Source organism: Petaurus breviceps, unplaced genomic scaffold (genome assembly GCF_028583685.1).
Source record: "Petaurus breviceps papuanus isolate PSGF00001 unplaced genomic scaffold, PetGlider_PUasm1.0 90865, whole genome shotgun sequence".
Lineage (NCBI taxonomy): Eukaryota > Metazoa > Chordata > Mammalia > Diprotodontia > Petauridae > Petaurus > Petaurus breviceps.
Window position 1 is genome coordinate 8,260,456 of NW_027187367.1, and position 22,649 is coordinate 8,283,104.

Below are 22,649 nucleotides of genomic sequence, written 5' to 3' on the forward strand. Positions count from 1 at the left end.
ACCCTCAGCTGTTACACATTTAAATTGTACAATCCTACCTGAGCCACTCGTTCTGCCTCATTGTCTACCCTTTTCAGCTCATTCTCTACAGCAAGTGCTCAGACCCTGTCCTCTCTCCTAGGGCCTTTCTTTACCTCCCAATCTCATCCATGCAAACACATGTACACTCACATCACTGAAAAGATGCCATGTGTCCTGAGCTCCCTCCACTCCCCTCTTTTGCCCCCTCAAAACTTCTCAGCATGTTTGTCAATTACAGAGTAATAAAAATGATGCAAACAAAAATGTACAAAAAAACAAAATACAAACAAGAACAAAACTAAAAAAGTATTTCTATCTCAGTATAATCACCCTCCATCATTCATCCTTTCTTCTTGTCTCAGAAGAATATATTCCTGGGGCAGCTAGGTGGCTTAGTGAATAGAGCACCAGCCCTGGAGTCAGGAAAACTTGAGTTCAAATCTGGTCTCAGATACTTGACACTTACTAGCTGTGTGACCTTGGGCAAGTCACTTAACCCCAAGTGCCTTGCCTCCCCCCTCCAAAAAAAGAAGAATCTATTCCTGCTCCTTGCTATGAAGGTAACTCTCCCTGCCCCTATCCTTGCCTCCATCATCTCTCACCTTTCTCTCCTATTCCAAACTCTTCTCAAGCAGTCAGCCCTTCTTTCTTACACATCTTCAATAAACATGCCCTGACTCCTAAAAAAGCCTTCCTTTGACCCTTTTACCATACAGTTACCATCTCATCTCTCTCCTCCCCTTCCCAAACAAACTTCTTGAAAAAGTTGCCTACATGGGGCAGCTAGGTGGCACAGTGGATAGAGCACCAGCCCTGGAGTCAGGAGGACCTGAGTTCAAATCCAGCCTCAGACATTTATTAGCTATGTAACCCTGGACAAGTCACTTTAACTCCGATTGCCACTTTAAAAAATAGTTGTCTATACCCACAGAAAGTCTGAGTAATAGAAAAACCAATGAAAAGATAGCAAAGCAAGGGTTCTTGGAGGCCATCAATTCCAACCTCCTCATTTTATAAATGAGGAAATTTAGATACAGAGAAGATAAGTGATATTGCTCTACTCGTAGAATCCCTATTTGGCCCTTAAAGCTTAACTCTTTCACTACAGAAAACTTCTCCTGATCCCTCCAGTTGGTAGGCAACCATTCCTTGGTACGTTCTCCTTGAACCTCAGCACTCTGCTTGATAACTCTCTAATGTATTTATCATGCAGTGTGTATTTTTGTTACTTGGGTACATGTCATATCTCTCTCTCTACTGGACTGTAAGTTCAATGAGGCCAGAGACCATGTCTTATCCAAACTTTGTACTCCCCCCAAGACCTAGCTCAGTGCTCTGCACATAGTAATATATGTTTGTCACATTGAATTGAATTGAATTTTTGAAAGACCAGTGGGTGTGTTTAACAGAGGTAGGATTTTGCTCAATAGGAAGAAAAAGTTTGTAGCAATTAGAGCTTCATAAAATTGCATCCTAAGGGAGTGAGAATCCCATCTCTGGAAGTATCCAAGCAGAAGCAAGATGACTCTGTGTTAGGATCCAAAAAGAAGGATTCATACCTATGGAAGAAGGTTTGGACTGGGTGATGTCTAAGAGCCCAATCACTTCTGAGTTTCTACGGCTCTGAAGCCCTCATTGTACTTTCACATCTAATCAGTCATGGAAAGTTGGACCTTTAGCTCCTTCATTCATAGAACAAGGGAGGCAGAAGGATTCACTAGAGAAACTTCAAGAAAACAGGCGCACAAAATTGGTAACTATCTTTTGAAGATAGCAGGGGAATGGAAGGAAGTTTGGGATTTATCTGAATCAAGATAATGGGCAAGGAGCACTGTACTTGGAGTCAGGAAGGCCTAGATTCAGCTAATAAGCTGTGAGATCCCTCCCACTACACGTTGCTTAATTTCTGTCTCAGTATAATCAGGGTTGGATTTGATGGCTTCTGAGGTCTCTTTTTTCCAGCTCTCAATTCATGATCCTATGGTCCTGTGAACCTAATGTAGCTCACCCTCTTGGTTCTAAACAAGTATTTATTCTAGGGGTGAGGAACCTGCAGCCTTAAGGCCACAGGCCACACTTGAGGACCTAGAGTGTGGCCTCAAGACCACAGGTTCCCCAACCCTGACTTAGTCTATTCCAGAGGCCCAGAATCTCTAGCCTAGAATTCATATTATTAAAACTCAATGGGGGCAGCCAGGTAGCACAGCGAGTAAGAACACCCACCCCAGTGTCAGGATGACCTGGGGGATCGAATCTGGGCTCAGACACTTAGCACCCACACAGAAACACCTGTCCATGTAACCTTGAGCAAGTTACTTAACCCCAATTGCTTTAAAAAAACTCAATTAAGATTTATTAGGTATGTGCCCTGAAAATATGAGATCAAAATGGGAGGGACCTCAAGGAACCTCAAGCCTAGTGGAATCAGAAGTTCATAGACTCTGGGTCTCCTCTACCAACCACTACTAGCTAACTCTTTCTGGAGGTTGGGAAGGAGTTAATTCTACCTTTCTCAACCTATCTGGAACATTCCCCCGAATATAGTTAGCCAATTAATATCTCCCCAATGTCAGCTGATATCTCAATAACTACTGACTTGCCCCAATATCATTTTGGTCATTGATCTCTCCTCAATATCAATGAGCCAATTAACATCAATTAGCTTTACAAAGGGATATTTACTAAGAAATTCTAGCAAGGATTATAGTACAGAAACATTCTCCCTCACCAGCAATCCCCAACCCCATGATTCCTACAATGCAGAGAGAGGATGTTCTCTATCAATATAGCACATCATTTCAGAAAGATCACTAACCCTTTATTTATCCTTTCTTCTACAAAGAAAATGAGAATCAGCTTGGCATAGGTGGCCTATAAACCAGGGAGACCTGAGTTCAAGGCCTGTCTCTGACACATAATGATTGTGTCAACCTATGCATGGCACTTGACTTCTCAATTCTCTGTTATCATTCACTTATTTCAGTCATGTCTTACTCTTCATGATCCCATTTGGGGTTTTTTCAGAAAAGATACTGGAGTGGTTAGCCATTTCCTTCTCCAATCTATTTTTACAGATAGGAAACTGAGGCAAACAGGGTCAAGTGACTTGCCCAAGGTCACACAGCTAGTAAGTAATCTGAAGCCAAATTTGAGCTCAGCAAGATGTCTTCCTTATTCCAGGCCCAGCACTCTGTGCACCATGGCGCCACCTAGCTGCCCCTCTCAATTCTTTAGGCAACATTTTAAGAGTATATGTAAATTGCAGAGAAGGTGCCTACCTTTCTAGTATATGAAATTTCTCAACTGGGAGTTCTCTGTTCCAGTGAAATCACAAATCCAGACCACATGCCTATCCTACAAAGGAAATAGAAGGCACAGATCGCTGTCCTGAGGTATTTACAATCTACTTGACCAAGACCATTGGGAATAACCCTAATGGAAATTAAAGAATAATTCACTATAAAAACCATTGCACTGTATGCAGACCACAGATGAGATACAGAGTTTAGGTAAGGAACAGCTCCTGCCTTCTGGAAGCTTAAAGTCCAACAAAGAGAAGGGATACAGACACAGGTAAATAATGCAGAGAGACCTCATTTAAGTGGGAGGCTGATTTTGTTGCTGATAGATATGCAATAATAAAGGCAAACAGGTGGCCCAAGGATCCACCTGGTCTTTTTTTTTTTTTTTTTGCTTTTTTGGAGGGCAATTGGGGTTAAGTGACTTGCCCAAAGTCACACGGCTAGTAAGTGTGTCAAGTGTCTGAGGCCACATTTGAACTCAGGTCCTCCTGACTCCAGGGCCAGTGCTCTATTCACTGCACCACCTAGCCGCCCCTCCACCTGGTCTTTTATCCTTACCCTAATTTCATCTTGGAAAGCTAGGTGGCATAGTGGATAGAGCACCAGGTCTGAAAGTCAGGAAGACTCATTTTCATGAATTCAAATTCAGCTGCTGGTACTTACTAGCTGTGTGACCCTGGACAAGCCACTTAACCCTGTTTGCCTCAGTTTACTCATCTGTAAAAATGAGCTGGAAAAGGAAATAGCAAACCACTCCGGTATCTTTGCCAAAGAAACCCCAAGCAGGGTCACAAAGAACAGGACATGACTGAACAACTGAACAATTTCATCTTCCTAACCAATCCAAGAGAATCTTGGAATTAAAAATGAATTTCTCTGTTGTAGCCTCAATGGAGCTCCTGTAAGGTAATACTTAGCTTATGTTTATACTGGCTCACAAACAGGGGTATATCTGAACCTTCAAGGAAGCTCCCAACATTAAGTCACAGTCTTCTGGCACTTAGGCCCTTAAATCAGCACCAGGCAAAGGTAATAAAAGGAATGGACAATTTTAGAATTTTAGAACCCCCCCCCCGGGGGCTTTTGTTGACAATCCTCTCTGGGTGTGATGGCTAAAAGCTATCTGTTATGAGAACATTAGGCAAGCCTGCTTTCCAGACAAATCATCTCAGTAGATGTGAGCAAGAGGGGGCAGCTAAACGGTGCAGTGGATAGAACACCAGGAAGATCCAAGTTCAAATCTGACCTCAGACTATGTGACCCTGGGCAAGTCACTTGCCCTCTGCCTCAGTTCCCCATCTGTAAAATGGGAACATGCTGCTGAAAGAAAACTGGCAAGCCAGTCCAGTATCTTTGCCAAGAAAACCCCATGGACAAGTCCAGGTATTCATGAAGAGTCAGACCCCATTGAAGGATGTGAGCAAAAAGCCCAGCAGGTGATGACATCACCAGAGGACATCAACAACCACTACTGCCTTGGAAGTGTGCGCTTCCCTGACCAAATATATCCTTGCCCATATTCCCTCTATGTGTGTTTCCTGCTCACAGAGGCTCCTGGTTGGAATGCTACTGTGCTCAAAGAAATGATGAGCAAATGATTTTAGGAAACAGGGAAAGACTTGCATGAAATAATGCAGAGTGAAATGAGCAGAACCAAGGAACATTGTATATAGTAATAGCAATGTTGTCAGAAGAGTAAATGTGAATGACTAAGTTGTTCTGAGTTATACAAATATTCAAATCAACTACAAAGGGCTTATGAAGAAAGATGCTACCCACCTCCAGAGAAAGAACTGTTACATGGAACTATATATTCTTTAGTTTCACATATAGATTTCTGTGTCAAATTTTGGCCTCCTCTAGTGCAGAGTTGGGAGAGAGGGAAACAGCTTGGAACTAAAATGTATAAACATTTTAAAAACCAAAAATTCCTGTCAAATGCCCATTCATGCATGTTCCCAGACCTTACACCTCTCTACCCTTTTTCACTGGTAGAATGGCAACTTGCAATACTGTGTATTCCACATATGGTTGAAGGGATATTTTTTTGTCATTTTATTTGCTATATTGTTTGATAAAATGTCTTTTGCTTTGAACCAACATATGTCCTAGCTGATTGGTATAAGGAAATACGTTGGTAGGGGCTTGAAAGCTATTCTTTTGAGTCGGTGCTGACTCACCACGTGTCCTAATCCTAGGGTAGTTTTTTCTAGGGACCCATGTGTAGCAGCAAGCACCCCAGCGTCCCCAGGGTGGCTACTCACACAGGTTCTTAGATCTGCTCTGATAAAGGAAAGCAACTCAAAATGGGTTAACAAGCTTACTTTAATCAATCAAATATGTATCATTTACCTAGTTCAGGGGAAAAAGGTCAGCACCCCGAACTTCAGAATACATAGACAGAATTATCGAGACAGAGAAACAGATCAAGTAGACAGTTTCCAAACTGTCCAACCATTACATCCATACCAAATCAACATCTGGGTTTTTCAAAGCCGAGGGGGGGCTCTCAACAACAGCTTCCCAGAATCCAGATCAAATCACAGAACACTTCTCAAAGTGAGCCCCAAAACAAAGCTACACATCAGGGCTTATATAGCCTTCTCCTGGCTCAGAGAATGTAACAACCTTATTGACCCACTGCCCAATCAAGAAGTATCTACTGAAAAACAAGCCTCCCACCCCAGGCTCCAGGTGCACTTTAGCCTAGGGGCAGGGAAGATCTTTAAAATTTACATTCCCAATACACAGGATGTTTCAAGGGATGCCCCAGATGTTACATTAAGATACAAGTATATTCATAATAAGCGCATTAGAGAGATGGGAAACAAAGTATTATCTAAATTTAAAGGACCAAGAAAGGCTTCTTGAAGTAGATGGCATTTGAGGTGAGGTTTAAAAGATGGGTAAAAATTCAACAGATGAGTGGATGGAAATAAGTTACCTCTAGAAGAAAGGTACAAAAGGAGGCCAGTGTACCTGTGGCATGGTCAGAGGGTAGAGAGGAAATCCAGTTTGGCTGAATCTTAAAATGTGTGAAAGGAAATAATATGAGAGAATTCTGGAAAGATAGAGTGGCAAGGGGTGTAGAAAGGCCTTGAATGTCAGAATCAGGAGTTTTAACTTTGCTTGGTAGCTACAAGGAAGTAATTTTTTTGTTTTTTTTTTCTTTTTCTTTTTTTATCATTTAGTATTTATTTTCCCCCAAATACATGTAAAAAAAATTTTAACATTCAGGGCTTTTTTTTTTTTAATTTTGAGTCCAAATTCTCTCTCTTCCTTCTTTCCCTCCACCACTCATTGAGAAGGCAAGCAATTTGATATAGGTTATATATGTGCAGTCATGCAAAACATATTTCCATGTTGGTCATGCTGTTAAAGAAAACATAGAGCAAAAAAACTCCTAAGAAAAATAAAGAAAGAAAAGAAAAAGTATGCTTCAATCAGCATTCATACTCCATCAGTTCTCTCTCTGGAGATGTTGCAGTCTAGGGGTCTTGGGAACCCCAAAATGACAGGTCAAAAAGCACAGGTTTGCCTCAAAAGAATTTGACCACTCAAGCTTCTGACTTCAGTCAGAAACAAGGTTTATTATATCACCAATAGAAAAGGTCTTAAGAATCTGTTCAATTTAATGGAGCAAAGACTGACATTTTTTAATAGGGAAAAAAGACTGTAGGAAGATTTGGATGGGATCAAGGAGTGGCCAATAGCCTGGGGTGATCAGGAGGTAACAGTCTAGATGGGACTAAGGGTGGGAAGTAGCCTGGGATGGTCTAAAGGTAACAGATATTGACAGACTGGGCTGGGTCAAAGGTGCTTGGTTGTTGTCCTTCATTCTGGAAGAGGGCCAAAATGACATCCCTATGCTAGAGTCAAGTTTCCATGTGTCCGACTACTGTGACTGATCAGATCAATGTGAGCTTGGAAGGCTCTACCACAGGTCAGGCACAAATAGCCTGTGAACATTTGGGGCAGATTCTCTACATCTGCATATCCTGTGTTTCCTTTGAGCTGTTTCAATTCTGCTTTGCTCATAGAGCACAGCACCTTCTCTGATGTGGGCACGCCATGCTGAGCAGTCCTGTGCCAGTGTCTCCCATGTCTCACAATCAATTCCAAAGTTCTTAAGGGAGACCTTGAAAGTGTCCTTATGGTACTGGCTGAAGAATAGAGTAGTGGACCAATGGAACAGATTGGGTACACAAGTCTCAGCAGTCAATGACTATAGTAATCTACTGTTTGGTAAACCCAAAGACCGCAGGTTTTGGGGATAAGAACTCACTATTTGACAAAAACTGCTGGGAAAACTGGAATATAGTATGGCAGAAACTGGGCATAGACCATTATCTAACATCATATACCAAAATCAAGTCTAAATAGGTGCATGATCTAGGTATAAAAGCTGATTCTGTAAGCAATATGGGAAAGCAAGGAATAGTTTACCTGTCAGATTTGTGGAGAGGGGAAGACTTTATGACCAAACAAGAATTAGAAAGCATTATAAAATGCAAAATGGATAATTTTGATTACATTAAATTGAAAAGCTTCTGTACAAACAAAGCCAATGTAACCAAGATTAGGAGGAAAGTGGAAAGCTGGGAAAGACAATCTATTATCTCTGATAAAGGACTCATTTCTAAAATATACAGAGAATTGAGTCAAATCTATAAGAATACAAGTCATTCCCCAATTGATAAATGGTCAAAGGATATGAACAGGCAGTTCTCAGAGGATGAAATTGAAGATATCTATAAGCATATGAAAAATGCTCTAAATCACTATTGATCAGAGAATGCAAATTTAAAAAACTCTGAGGTACCACATCTCACCAGTCAGATTGGCTAACATGACAAAACAGGAAAATGACAAATGCTGGAGAGGATGTGAACAAATTGGAATACTAATGCATTGCTGGTGGAGTTGTGAACTGATCCAACCTTTCTGGAGAACAATCTGGGATTATGCCCAAAGGGCTATAAATAATTTCATACCCTTTGACCCAGCAATACCACTTCTAGGATTGTATCCCAAAGAGTTCATAGAAGTGGGAGGAAGACCCATATGTACAAAAATATTTATAGCAGCTCTTTTTGTAGTGGCAAAGAATTGGAAATTAAGGGGGTGCCCATCAATTGGGGAATGGCTGAACAAGTTGTGGTATATGCATGTAATGGAATACTATTGTGCTATAAGAAACAAGGAGCAGATGGACTTAATATTTACCTGGAGAGGCTTATATGAACTGATGCTGAGTGAGAAGAGTAGAACCAGGAGAAATCTGTACACAATTACAGACACAACGTATGTGTGATGACCAACTTTGATAGACTGGACTCTTCTCAGCAATGCAGGGCTATAAGTCAACCTCAAAAGACTCATAATGGAGAGAGATGTCTACATCCAGAGAAAGAACTAGATTGAAGCAAACTACCTGATCTTTTTCTTTTTCTTGTTTGGTTTTGTTTCCTCTTTCCCATTGTTCATTCCATCTGATACAATCCTTCTTTATAACCTGACTAATGTCTGATGTGAAAGTATTTGCAGATCCTATACTTGATTGTATGCTGCCATGGGGGGGAGGGGAGGGGGGAGAGAAAATTTGAAACTCAAGGAATTGTGGAACTGAATCTTGTAAACTAAAAGTAAACAAATGAATTAATAAAGACCAAAAAATTTAAAAAAAAAGAAAGTGTCCTTATATTGCTTCTTCTGACCACCATGTAAACGCTTGCCCTGTGTGAGTTCTCCATAAAAAATAGTCTTTTGGGCAAGCATGAGTTTTGCATTGGAACAATATGGCAAGCCCATAGGAGTAGTGTTCTCTGAAACAAAGTCTGAATGCTTGGCTGTTTAGCTTAAGAAAGGACAGTATCTGGTACCTTATCCTGCCAGGTGATCTTCAGAATCTTCCTAAGACAATTCAAATGGAAGTAATTCCATTTCCTGGCATAGAGCTGATAGACTGTCCAGGTTTCACAAACATACAACGATGAGGTCAGCACAATGGCTCTGTAGACCTTCACTTTGATGGTTCACATAACAATGAGAAAGAGGGAGGGATACGAGGAGAAATGTAGGTGATGTAAAAACACAATATGTCAATAATTTTTTTTATTTTGGTTCAATTTACAATGATTTGGCCTATACCTGAAGGTCCAGTAGACACATGATAGAAGAGCTAGGAGAAAGAAAGGGAGGTGGCTAGAGGTGATTGTCTTCATACAGAAATATATGATCTAGTTCTCTTCTAACTTTATTCTATGTGCAATAAACTATATAATCACAGCAAGCAGAGTCTCAGAATCTATGAATACATTGGTAAGTGATATGACAGAGATAAATCCACTATGAAGTGGGGGCTCAGAGCTAGATAAAGCAATAAATTTCATGTTTTTACATTTCGAATAATATTGCTCTTGAGCTCCTAGATTATATTGGAAACTGGCCAGCAAGGGATTAATCAAAACTGCTTCAGCTCTACATGGAGGGGCAGCAGAGGCATTTGCAGGCTACACGATCTGTGACCATCTTAGGAAATGACTTAAGCAATCTCTTAGGAAAAGGCTAGCCCATCTTCCTTATACCAGAGAGTTATTTATATTTAACAGCACTTCTTAAACTGTGGGTTGTGACCCCATAATTTGGCAATAGTAAAAGGTTTCTGAAAGCACACTGACCAAAAACTAATTAAAAATCAAAGGCATAATGAATCCAAGGTGTTTCTGGCAGCTCTTGCCCATGTTGCTTGGAACAACTTCACCACAGCCTTGGTTCTGAACACACAGCATGTGCACTTTGCCTTGAGCATGCCTTCAGGCCATGCAATGCCAGGGAATGCTGCCAAAACTCAAAAAGGGTCACAGGTGGAAAAAGTTTAAGAAGCCCTAGTCAACAAGACCTGGACTGGTGAGCAATCAGCATCCAAACTCCCTTGCTGGATAATTAACACAAAACAGACTATTTCCTGGAGGTTTGAGGTTAGCAGTATTTGAGTCACACAAGAAAAGGGCCTGTGAAACAATTAGATGTAGTTACTCAATTCTCTCATCTCAACTTCCTCATGACATATAGTATCCAGGTGAAAGATGCATAAAACAGAACACAGTTATCCCTTCTACATTGTGACTTTCCTCATTGCAGTTTTGATATATCACAGGTTGGCATAAGAAATTAAATGGGAATTTGGGAGGAGTTTTGAGGAAGCTGCAGACAAAATACAAAGGCCAGCAGACAACACAGAAAAAGTTCATAAACTCAGAAATGCATAAAAGATACAATGTTTTATAATAACAACATATCTTTTAATATTGTAAACAACCCAAAAAAGAAAAAGAAAAAAAAATCAGACTTTTGCCTCTATGAGGGGATATGAAGGGTATGAAAGATAACCAAAAAATTTTTCACAGATTTTCCAGATCCTGGGGTGCCATGCCCCTAGCTTCCAGCAATATGGAAGGGATAACTGTATAATGAACAGAAAGAACAATTCTGGTCAAGGATAAGACCATGACTGAGCATCTCACCAGTGCTATGTTATAATCAGTGCCAGCCTTATTCTCTATTATGTCCATAAGGAATGAATTCAGTGTCTGTTCATTAGCTTTAAGTCTCCTCCAAGGAGAACTTTATGATTTTAGTAGATACTACAAAGCTCATGTCACTTCAAGCTACATTAATATGAACATAGTGGCTTGATCGTGGAAATAATATGACCACTGTACACTGGGCTGGTCAAGACACAGAGCAACAGTTAGTAAAGGATGATGTGGGTCTTGCCCCAATACAACTTGGATGGTGGGATCACTTCTTCAATATCCCCACCCTAGTACTTCCCAAGGTCCTTTGTAGGCTCAGCATTGAAAGGGACCACAAAGGCTCTATCTCTACAGTCTCCCATTTCTGCAAAGAACAGAGGGAAGGACTCTCATCTCTCTCATGTTCTTGTGTTTCTCATATCTCTTCTTTAGTACCAAGCTTGATCATTATAATTACAGTACAGGCATACCTTGGAGATATTGTGGGTTCAGTTCCAGACCACTGCAATAAAGCCAATGTTGCAATAAAGCAAGTCACATTAATTTTTTGACTTCCCAGTGAATATGAAAGTTATGTATATACTATACTGTAGTCTATTAAGTGCGTGATAGTATTGTCTTTAAAAATGTACAGACCTTAATTTTAAAAATACTTTATTACTAAAAAATGCTAACCATCATCTGATTCTTAAGCAAGTCATAATTATTTTGCCAGTGGAGGGTTTTGCCTCGATGTTGATGGCCACAAACTGACTGATCAGGGTGGTGGTTGCTGAAGATTTTGGTGGCTGTGGCAGTTTTTAAGAATAAGACAGACAATAATGAAGTTTGCGGCATTCATTGACTCTTGTTGTAGTATTATTAGTTGGCCTAATTTCAATATTGTTGTGTCTCAGGAAATAGGAAGGCCTGGAGAGGGAAAAAGAAGGGGAACAGCTTGTTGGTGGAGCACTCAGAATATACACATTTATTGATTAAGTCCATCTCTCTTGCGGGTGCGATTTGTGGCATCCCAAAACAATTACAATAGTAATATCAAAGATTTCTGATCACAGATCACCATAACACATATGATAATAATAATGAAAAAGGATGAAATATTGAAATAATTACCAAAATGTGGCACAGAGACATGATGTGAGTACAAGCTGTTGGAAAAATGGTGCTGATAGATGTGGGTAGCCTTTTCCATCTACCATCTTCCAATCTACCCTCAATGTAGGGTTGCCACGAACCTTCAATTTGTTAAAAAAAAAAAAAGATATCTGCAAAGGACAATAAAATGAAATATGCCCATACTTGTTTTCAGTTGTCATAAATAACACAAGACTATGTTATAAAAACATTCTTAGAAATGGAAATTTTCTTTTGGGTATGACTAATGCAGGAATTTATCTGAACTATGCAGCTATGCAATAAAGACTTTGATTTGAGCATTTTAAAACTTTGCTCAATGTGGAAGGTAGTGGAGGGATGTATTAATTTTAAAATGCTTAAATGAAAGATAAAAATAATAAACATAAAAACAAATAGAAAATGAACAAAAGAAAACAAAAGGCAATTCAGAAGAAAGCATAGAAGTAGAACAGTTTTGAAAATAGCATAGGGATTATTATACTTTTTAAAAAAGTGATATGAAATAAAGATTGGAAGTTTCATATACAAAAAAAAAGAAAAAGAAATGGAAATTTTCCCTAAATGACAAAGAAAATGAGACCCAGAAAAGCAAAGCCAACTGCCCAAGGTCCTACAGCTATGTAATCAGTGGTACCAAAGACATAGTTTTTTTCACTGAGTCTTACTCCCTCTCCCTCCCTCCTCCCACATTCCTAATCAGTGTGAGATTCCCCTCTCCCCTATAGGATAAAGAGACAGATGATATGGAAGGTGGCCTTGTGAAAGAGGGGTAAGGTAGACTGGAGAGGATAGGGCAGTAAGTAAGGGGGAATCTAGAGGGAGGGAGGTAGCAGGAGAGACTGAGGTGAGGGATAGGAAGGCATAATGGAAATGAGCCAATGGCTCTATAGTCAAAGAACTGTGTTTCAAATTCCACCCCTGAGAATTGTTGCCTGTACAACCTTGGGTGAGTTGCTTCTGCGGGCCTCAGTTTCCCCATTCCATTAAAATCAGAGGGTTTGACTACATCAGTAGTGTCAATTTCAAATAGAAAGATGTATATTGACTTAGTTTTGAAGTGTAATGTTATATAAGTTTTATTTCATTTTTATTTATTTTGTTAAAATAGTTCCCAGTTATGTCTGATCTGATAAAACGGGGTGTACTTGGAAGTGTCATGGGATGCTTTTTGGCCTGCAGGACACGTTTGACACCTCTGAGTCACTAGATGACCTTCCAGTTCTAGAATTATGATTCTATTTTTAAAAATGGCTTGTGCAAGGAGTGAGGAAGAATTTTACTAGATGCAAAACTCAGGACAGGGGTGTGCTGGTAAATATTTAACAACCAGCTATTTAAGAGGATGAGGGATGGGGTAAGGATACACATGACACACTTTTGAGAATCCCTGAGTTTGGAGAACTACAATCTCTCATTGCATTGTAAGAAAGAGCTGCAGTGAAGCAAGTGTCCATTAGGTGGCATCTGGAAACCACATGAGAATACAAGAAATGCTTAAAACTTTACCCCATCTCATCACCCTACCTGCTCCCTGGCTTCATAGACCCCTATGGTCCCTTTTGCTGGTTCTCAAGACTATTGTTATAGTTCAGTCATTTCAATCGTGTCTGACTTCATGATCCCATATGGTGTTTTCTTGGCAAGGATACTGGAGACGTTTGCCATTTCCTACTCTAGCTCATTTTACAGATGAGGAAACTGGGTTAAGTGACTTGCCCAGGGTCACACAGTTAGTAAGTACTTGATGCTGGAATTGAACTCAAGTCCTCTTGACTCCAGGGCCTAGCTGCTCCTCTCAAGACTCCTAAATTTGTCCTAAATTCCAAAACACTCATGATGGAAAATGATACCCACATCCAGAGAAAGAACTATGGAGTCTGAAGGCAGATCAAACCATACTATTTTATCTCTTGGGGGTAAGGGTTCTTTCTTGTGGTTTTTCCCTTTGGTTCTGATTCTTCTTTCACAACATGACTGATGTGGAAATGTTTAATATGATTGTACATGTATAACCTATATCAGATTGCACGCTATCTTGGGGAGAGAGGAGGGAGGAGAAAAGGAGGAAGAAAATTTAGAACTCAAAATCTTATAAAAGTGAATGTTGAAAACTAAAAATAAGTAAATAATTTGAAGATGAAAAATAATTTTATTTTTTTAAAAAGTACTACTTGTCCTATCTATGGTAAATCAATTGTCCCACCTATGGGGAAGTAGAAACTGACTCAGTTTCTTATATGAACTGATGCAAAACCACCAAGAAATATATCCACAATGACTGAAATAATGATAATAATGATGATGATAGTTAGCTTTTATATAGTGTTGTAATGCTTACTTGCAAAGAGTATGACATATGTCATTTCATTTGATCCTCAAAGTCACTCTATAAGGCAGGTGCCATTTTACAGATGAAAAAACTGAGGCAGATAGAGGTTAAGTGACTTACCCGAAGTCACATGGCTAGTGTCTGAGGCTGAATTTGAACAAAGGTCTTCCTAACTACAAATCCTTCCCTGTATGTACTGAATGAACATGGAAATAACAACAAAAAAATATATAAACAGAATGCTGTTAAATCATAACAATCAAGTCTGGTCCCAAAAAAGAGATGAAAGACACCTCCTACTCCATCCATCCCACTTTTTTACAGAAGTAGGGGGCTATGGGTGAGGAACAGTCTATATCTACCTACCTACCAATCTTCCTAGATAGATAGATAGAGACTATTCCTATCTGTTCTTAGATTGTTCCACAAGAGATGGATAGATAAGTAGATGGATGGATGGATGGATGGATGGATGGATGGATGGATGGATGGATGGATGGATGGAGAGAGAGAGAGAGAAAGAGAGACTTTTTCCACATTTGAACTTTTTTTCCTCCTCTTTAAGAAAAATAATTATAAATGATAGTTGTTTGAGAGGGTGTCCGGAAGATAATGTAAGTGATTAAAAACAAAGATATCCCTTTTTTAGAGGACTGAAGGCCCACATGATCCCAATTCACCCAGCTTCCCAGAGGTGCAACTAGTCTTGTTCCCTGCCCCTGACCTAGCTTATTCCCCATACCCTCCATCTTCTGTCCTTGCTATGCAATGCATTTCTTCTTTTGTTCCTCCCCCTTCAGACTTCTGGCCTCCAGGCCCTAACCCCTCGCAGAAGCCTGCCAGACTTCTGGGAGGTAGTTCTCCTCAAATAAAACCCAGCCCCCAGCCTACCCATATCCCCTTAAGGACCCTCCTCCCAAGTTCTTCATTCCATCTCTGTCTTTTACTTTTCATGGTGGAGAAGGGGAGGAGAATTCAATGAATTTAACAAACATTTATTTATGTTCAAGGCTAAGCAGGTCCTAGACATTGGAAGAGATATGAAGATGAAAAAAAATGACATATTGGGGAGGGGGAGGTAAGAGAGAGGACTCTAAGAATGTGTACTCTGAAGTTTCAGTTAACAATTTAATTCAGCATTTAAATGCCTTCTGAATGTAGACCCACCACTATGCTGGACTATGCTGTAGAAGACACATGTAGCTCAAAAGGTATGCTGGTCTAAGTAGATGCTGAGATCTTTTGTCCTCTTCTCCCTCCAACTACCATTAGAGGGACTGGAAAGAATGGTGACTCCTGAAGGCTTGCATAATGGTGGGCGGGAATGGTGACTGGTGGAGATGGGGGAGGGGAGGAACGGGAAGCCCAGAGGGAAACTGGCATTTGGAGACTGGGAAGGGACTCTGGAGGATTTGCTTACATTTTCTGGGAGGTAACTGGAGTATCCTAGAGATTCATCCTCCTCTCCTTGCTTGGAAAATTATGCAGACTATGGCACTGGGAAGAGCCTTGGAGAACAGCTGGACAGAGAGAAAGAAAACACCGCCACCCCTCCCCCAAACCCTTTCTCCAGCAGCTGAAGACAACGGATTGAGGAAGGGGGGGAGAGGGGGGAGGGCCTCAGTCTGAGGAATCCTCTTCAAATGGTTGTTCATTTCAGGGTCTCATTTTTTTTATCTATTTGGTTTTGCAAACCATTTCCTTTCCTTTTTTAATCTTTCTTGATATAGTTTGTTTTTCATATCACAGTCAATTACAGATACATCCACAGGAACACAAAACTCCCATGAAAAGAAGAAAAAGCGAAGCAAAACTGAAAGAAATTGATCACATCCGACCATGTGCGAAGCATCCTGGGTCCACAGCTCCCCAGCCTCTCTGCTGACAGCACTCTCTCTGCCAAAATAAGAAGAGCTATTAATTTTTTTACTTGCCTTAGAGTAAATTTCATCCTTCAAAAGCTGGAAGAAATAACAAAAGGAAATTCTTTTCTAAGAGTGATTCTCACCCATAAGGAAGGAACCTTAAAGTAACCATTCCATCTTAGAAATTATGATTGAAGAGATACTTTACATGAAAGAGAAATTGTATTTGTTCTGCTTGGTCCCTGAGAACAAATATAATTTGTAGAAGTTGGGGAAAAGCAAATTTAGGCCTAGAGCAAAGAAAACCTTCCTAACATAGGGGCCCTTTTTGGTTATGCTTGCCCAACTTATACTTGTAATTTGGATTCCACGGGGGAATAACCTCAGTTTCAAGGTATTCTGTGAGACAGTGTTATTAAAACTACAGCTTATAATCCCCTGTTAATATGTTTGCCTTTAAGTAGTCAGCTAATTAAGTCAACACCAAGGCATTTACTAAAATGGCATAGTAAGAGAATTAGCAACAAAACATCTCTCCCTTAAACCTGGAGCATACACTCTCACAGATAAACATAGCATCAGTGAGGAGGTTGGGTGCTCATAGAATTCACAAGTGGAAAGTCGCCAGCAGGGAATATGGGTAACCAAGAAAACTTACCTCCAACACTACTTAGTCCCTCACTACCCACCTCACTCATGTCATCTTGTGATGTCCTCATGTTCCTGTTAGTGGGTCTTAGCATTTCCACTGGGCTTATTCCACGAGGTCCCTTGGTTAGAGCTCGTGGCTCCAGTGGTTGGCCATGATCCCCATTAGAACCATCTTTGTCTTCAGCTGAAATCTTGGTCTAGGGTACTATGAACTAAAACCCCTACCCTAGGACCATCAGGCTCTCATTTCTCAGGCCTGCTATCTCCTGAGGAAGATCTCAGCTCCAGGATAATGGATTCCTTTTACCAATTCAACTTACCTCTGTAACTGGATTTCACTCTGATGGACATTGTCATTCAATATTTGACTCTTCTCATTGATATCAGAACTTTCAATATTTAAAGCTATAAGTCTCTACCAGTCCCAGACACATCCACCAAGTGATATCAAAAAAGAGGTAAAGGCAACCAACCATATGCTCATAGACACACAGAGGCAGGGTGGGAGAATGGGTTTCTTCCCACACCAAAATCTCTGGATGCAGCTCAAAATAGTCTTCATGCTCCATAGCCAGAAAGAGAGAGCTGGAAAGACCAATGGCTAATTAGTATAGAGCACTGGCCCTGATGCAGGAAGATTTGAGTTCAAATCTGACGTCCAACACTTACTAGCTGTGTGACCCTGGGCAAGTCACTTAACTTCTATTTGCTTCAGTTTCCTTAACTGTAAAATGAGGATCACAATAATACTGTGTTTCCCCGATAATAAGACCTATCCCGAAAATAAGCCCTCCCCTTACTGTGTAAGATTCCTCTAAAATAAGCCCTCCCCTGAAAATAAGCCCTCTGGGGAAGAACAGGATGACGCGCTCACTGCTGCAGCTCTGATTGGATGCAGCTCGGAGCACGGCATCCTGTTCTTCCCCAGTGATTTGCTTGCTGGTGCCATTGAGAGCAGTGCCGCGGAGGAGAGCTGAGGCAGGACAACATAAGCCCTCCCCTGAAAATAAGCCCTCTGGTGTTTTTCTTTCCAAAAAATTTAATAAGACAGTGTCTTATTATCGGGGAAACATGGTACCTACCTCCCAAGGTTGTGGTGGGAAATTCAAATGAGATAATAATTGTAAAGTGATTAGCACAGTGCTTAGAACATAGTGAGTTAATTATTATTTTCAGCTCTTATGAGGCCAATTAGGAGACCCTGGTCATGTCCCATAGCAGACCTTTCAGCCTTCAGTCTTATGTGGCCATAAACTATTTCATAGTCAATCAGAAGAGGCAGGGAGTACCTTTGAATGTGCTGGACAAAACACTTTGCTGGGTACGTGTAGTCTCCCTCTTTGGCAGGTAAGTTCCTTTGAGGGAAGAGCCTGTTGTACTCAGTCTTTATATCTTCATGGCTTAGCATAAATACTGGTTTAATAAGTAAATACTTGTTGATTGATTGATGAAGAGTAAGGAGTTCTCCTACCTTGGAAGTCTTTAAGCAAAGATTGAACGATGGCTTATTAAGTGTATTGTGGAAAGGTACAGTTTTTCAGGCAGAGAAACAGCCACTGAAATCTTGAAATTCTGAGATTCTGGGAAGTCAGGACAAAGGTTGAAAGTTTTTCCCCAATCCACAGTGTTGCTAGGGGACTCCTTAAAGCTTTAAGGAAGCTTTAAGGCATGAAAGGCAAATTGAAAGGAAAAACTCACCACGTTAGGGAGGCTGAGTTAGTAGCGTGAGTGCATTGGAAATATCTTTGATAACCCAGAGGGACCCTTTTCTGTGCCTCCTGGGTGGGGCTCTGGCCTTGACTAACAAAAGAGCTGAAAATGTGTTTATTAACCAAAGGAAAATTAACTAGGGCAAGAGAAATAATTGATAACCCTCCCTTTGAGAAGGAAGAAACCTCAGCCACAAAAGAGATGTCCACAAGGTGGCACCAACATCCAAGCAAAGGCAAAGTCCAGAGACGCTGCGGAAAGCATAGTTTGTTGCTGGGAGACAGAGCCATAAGGGAGCCAGTTGTCCAGGCTGTGTTCTCTCTCCCGGTGGTGGGAAGCCATGAGAGATTATTCTTCTTTGTGTGTGTGTACGGAGAGGGGATGGGGGAGGTGGCAGGGAAGGGGGGAGGAGGGAGTTGGATTGATTCTATGACTTGGTTTTATCTTACCGTTTACTTTACTATTTTATACTAATTAAAAGCTTTGCTATTTTATATTCTTGCCACAGAAAATGGATGAGTGTTAAAGTTGTATTTGAATAACTATGATTACCCCCAAACATTCTACGCTTGACCTAGGGAAGTTCCAAGGGGTTCTGGGATTGTATGGAATCCATACTACACAAGAGAAAAAAAAAAACAAGATTAAAACAGTGGAAAACAGAATGGCAGACATAACCATTAAAGCAGAAGAATAACAGGCTTAGAAAATAATGAAACAAAACCAAAAAATCCAAAGCAATGCATTTGAAAATTATAGATTTGGCAGATGAGTCAAGGAGAGAAAATCTCAAAATTAGTGGGACTCCTGGAGCCAATTTTTTTAAAAAGAATTTAATTACTATACCTAAGGAAATTGTGCAAGAAATGCCCCATAAGTATCAAAAATAATCTTGATTCTACAAATAAAAATAAGTCACAGACCCTCAATAAGAGATAAATTAAATATTTGACTCAGCAAGGCACACCACTAGTAAACTTCAAGGCTGCAAAGACAAAGAAAAAATTATTTCAAAGTCAATAAGATAGATAACATTTATCAACATTAATGTGAGATAAATCAACATTTTTTTTACAATAACCACAAAAGACCAAAGAAATTAGACTCAGTGTGTGTGTGTGTGTGTGTTTGAAATTTTAGAACATTATGGTCTAAATGCTAGGATTAGCTTCCCAGAAAATGTAAGCATTCTTTTTTTTTAAACAAGTGATACATTGATATGAAAGTTCCCATACATACCAAAATATTTATAGCAGCTCTTTTTGTGATAGCAAAAACTGTAAACAAAGTAAATATCCACCAATTGGAAAATAAGTAATCAGATTATGGTACAAGAATGTAATAGAATATTGCTGTTCTGTAAAAAATGATGTATGTGATGAAAGCAGAGAAACATGGAAAAATCTACATGAACTAATGCAGAGTTAAGTAAGCGGAGTCAAGAAAACAAAATAAACACTTACTACAACAATGTAAATAATAAGAAAAACCACATACACAAAAAAAAAAATCTAAAGGGAATGTTGCAAAATTACACAGAACAAGCATTGTTCCAAAGCACAGATATGGGAAGACATGTCCACACCACCCCTTTGCAGAGGTCCATAGCTTTGGCATATTACACATATTTTAAGATTTTTTTAAATCAGTTATGCTGATTTTTTCCTTTTTTCCTTTTCTTTTTTTTTGTATTTTAAGAAATGTTATTTGTTGTATCTTACAGCTCTCTGAGAAGGGAAGGATGAGGGATACTGGGGGAAAGATGATACAAAAAACAAAAACTATCAATGAAAAATTTATTTTTAAAAAAGAAAACAAATATAGACATTTCAAAACTAAGAACACTTAATATAATTAGCACAGAGGGGAAAATCACTGTTTGAGGGGAAAAAAAATGGAACTGAGAAGGAAAAATATCCAGAAAGTTAAGTACTTAGAAGAATTAAATTGTAATTAATTATTATCTTAATATAAAAACAAAGGTGTAGTAGCAAGTATTTAACAACCAGGAAAAAAAAGCATGTACAACACACTTTTAAGCTTAATCTGCATTATTAACATTTTCTCCATTGCTTTCTTAAAAGTCTAGACATTCAATAAAACAAAAAAGCTCTGATTTGTAGCTTTGCTGATTTCTGAGATTTAAATGCTCGAACTAGAAATTTAACAATCAGCTCTACTAAATATTTAAGCTTCATCCAGCACACCCCTGTAAGTCTCTTTTATAAGGTGATCAAAATAATGACAATATTATGTTAGTTAAATTACAGAATAATAATGTTGACCTTAGTGGGGGGGGGGGGAAGTAGAGGAAACAAAGTTAACTGGAATGAAAAGAAATAAAAATAAAATACAGATAAGAAAAAAGAGAAAAGGCAGGTGAGATCGAAGGAGAGGTATATGGACATGATATTCTTATTTTTGAAGAAAAAAAAAGAGGAATCCAATTCTAGAGATAAAGAGTTAGTGGCATAAAATAATTTAGCATTTTTCTTTCAATTTGACTGAAATATTGAAATAACAATGGGAAAATTGGAAAGTTGTGTTTCATTCTGCCAAAACACTGACTTAACAAAGAATAGTAGAAATGAGTTAAATTTAACCATTGTAACAACTAATATAAATTGACTGTTCAGGGCAATGAGAAGAAAAAGGGTTACCAAACGAATTAAAAAACAGAATCCAACAACAGGTAGTCTAAAGAAAACTTATCTGATACAAAAAGAAATATATTGGTTTAAACTGAAATTATGGATTTAAAATATCATGCTATGGCTATTTCAAGAAAAATCTAGAATTTCATTAAAAACTTACAAAACGAAACTGAAGCCAGAAAATATTAAGAAACAACCCAAAAATATTTTATCATGCTTAAAAGCATCATTGAAAATAAAAACACTTAATTTTTAGAATATATTTGTCACTCACTAATTTAATGAAAATGTGCTCTCACTTACATGGCTACTCTCTCCAACAATGTAGATGAAAATTCAGCCATGCCTTCTGAACCTGTACAAACCTTGTCCATATTTTTCTATAAATTCTCCATAGGGAATCCACCCAACGTGCTAGGGGGCTTCCTCTATATGCCTGACATTATCTGAATTCCAATGGAGAATGTTTAGCCTAGCCCTTGTCCTATGACCAAATCACCTTTTCAAGTCATACATAATATGATAACATACTTTATGCCTCTTTTCTCATGAAATACTTCACTGCTAGCATGTTGCAGGCTCCTTGTATCCATTATATATGCTTCTTCATGGTCGTTTGAGTGAGTCTCAACTTTAATTTTTTTGCACTGAATAATAATAATTAGATTTATAGAGTGAAAAGTCTCACCAAAAAAAAGATATAAAATTAAACAGATTTTAATATTATTAATAAATTATGATAAATCAAACAAAAGGAAAAGTGAGAAAGGCATTATAGCCATGACCACAGTGTTGAGTAAAATTAACTTAATGGAGATATGGTAAGAAATTAGTGGAAAAAACAGGGAATACATCTTTTTCTCAAGTCATGCAAAAAAACTACAAAGTGTTCTTCATGTTCTTTATCATGAAGAAGTTCTAGGTAACTTTAGAAAGGCAGAAATTTCTAATACTATATTTATAGGTCATAATGCATTAAAACTAGAAGTAAACAATGGTCTCAGCAAAAGAGAATTGTGGAAATATGGAAATTTAGAAACAATATTATGCTAAAGTTAGAGACGAAATGTTTTTTAAATCAGTTAACAGATTACCTACAAGAAAACAAAAAATTATTGCATATTAAAATTTAGAGGACACAACTAGAGTCATATTAAGTGGTAAAATAGTGAATGTCAAACATTTATAGTAACAAAATAGAGGAGAAACACAAGTTAATCTACATTTAAATAAATTGCAAAATAAACAAAAGAAAACTTGAAACTCAGAAAAGGGAAGACTGTCAAAATCACACATTAACAAAATGGTAAACAAAAGAACAATAAATTAATAAGTCAAAGAACTATTTTTTCAAAGATCAAAATGAATTATAAACACTTTACTATTTAATCAAAAAAGAAGAGTAAAATGGCAGATTATCAAAATTAGAAATGAGAAAGGTG